Source organism: Bufo bufo, chromosome 1 (genome assembly GCF_905171765.1).
Source record: "Bufo bufo chromosome 1, aBufBuf1.1, whole genome shotgun sequence".
NCBI lineage: Eukaryota > Metazoa > Chordata > Amphibia > Anura > Bufonidae > Bufo > Bufo bufo.
The window spans coordinates 740,962,352-740,963,941 of NC_053389.1; the positions used below are offsets into that span (position 1 = coordinate 740,962,352).

Genomic DNA, 1,590 nt, shown 5'->3' on the forward strand with positions numbered 1-1,590 from the left:
GGGCAGGTATTGGTGGAATTTTACCCTCACTACAGTTTTTGGGGTCTGACCAGTTCCCCCATATTGGCCACTATATTTCTGTGATTTTGTTCCATATGTATTTAATGTACCTTCACCTGGCATTTAACATTCTTTTGCACCTGGTAACCTCCATCACACTGTCTGATATTGGTGTGGCTTACAGTCTTGCTTTATTCACATTGCACTAGTTGTCTTGCTATGCGGTTGTGTGGAAGCTTGGCTGTGAGCTGGATTTCATCACCTTCAGACCTCGTTCACACCATAGTTAGCGTAGTGGTAGGACCCCTTGCCATGCTGAGAGACCGTGACGTGGTGCATGAGGGGCTCCGCGCCGGAATCCTCTATTTTGTCCAAAGGCCAGGCTGTTCTGCAGCACTTTAATTTGCCGGTTAACGGCCAGATCTGTGCTGAACCCCATTACAGTCCGGTCAGGGGTGCAGCATTTTTGCTGCCTGAGGTGAAAACTGAAACAGCGCCCCAACCCTAACCCCTTCCCTCCAACCCTACTGTTAAAGAAATGTTTGGAAAACATTACATACAGCGCTACAAAACATACAAGGTAATACAGCACCACATACTGTGCCCACTGTGCTTCCCAATACTATACTGCAGAAACAGATAATCTCTCTTCCACTGCCCCTACCTGGTGCTGCCTGAGGCAATCAGCTCACTTCGCCTCATTGGTGGTGCACCCTGGCTCTGATGGCCGAGTGGTTAAGGTGTTGGACTTATAATCCAATGGGGTTTTCCCGCACAGGTTCAAATCCCTGTTTGCAGCGATGTCTAGCTCTGTTTATCCTTTAATAAAACAGGGGGCATTTGCAGTTGTCAAGCTTATGCATCCTTGGCACAAAGGCTCCTGGGAGCATATTAGTCTCCTGTAGTGATTCTAAGCATGTCTTGTCATTCCAATTTTTAGTGAGCTGGTAAATTCAAAACTTAGTAGATATGTCTTTTCCCATTGTGAAATACAAAACCTTGCACCTCAATAGAAATCTAATCGCAATGAAGAGTGAAGTATTGTAAAAAAAAAAAAAAGCAATGTAACGAAAGTAATAGAAAACAAGAATTCAAAAAAGTTAGGTCCCCCAGATTTGAACTCGGATGGCTGGGTTCAGAGTCCAGAGTGCTAACCGTTACACCATGGAACCCTCCACAAGCTCTTGTTGCTGATGGACATCCACGGCTTGTCAAATTGAATTTTGTTAGGGCCTACTTAGAGGAGACCGAAAAAATGTCTATTTAATCTTACCACACAGACTAATGTACTAGAATACAATTCAGTCCAGTGACTCAAGTTGACATCTCCTCTAATTGGAGATGTTAACTTTCCCTCTTATTCTTCTTCATCAGGCCCAGGCTGCCATGATAACTTCTCCTGACCATGACAAATCTCTGCAGAGTTTGCTGAGTAGACAGCTTTAGCACCTTGCTTTTCCAGCTCCCTCCCTTACTATTCTACACCCTCTTCTCAAACCTCAGACTCTGCCTCCCCTTTAAAAGTACTTCCCACTCCTTTCCCTATCACTATTCTTGTAGCTGCCCCAGATTTACCCTCTATCTCTACTG

General features: G+C 44.8%; 1 non-coding gene across 1 annotated transcript; it reads left to right on the plus strand.

The window, feature by feature from the left end:
- The first annotated feature begins 717 nt into the window (after positions 1-717).
- Positions 718-800, plus strand: TRNAI-UAU. The gene has a single exon. It is a non-coding gene; the product is annotated as a tRNA-Ile (tRNA).
- The last annotated feature ends 790 nt before the right edge of the window (positions 801-1,590 follow it).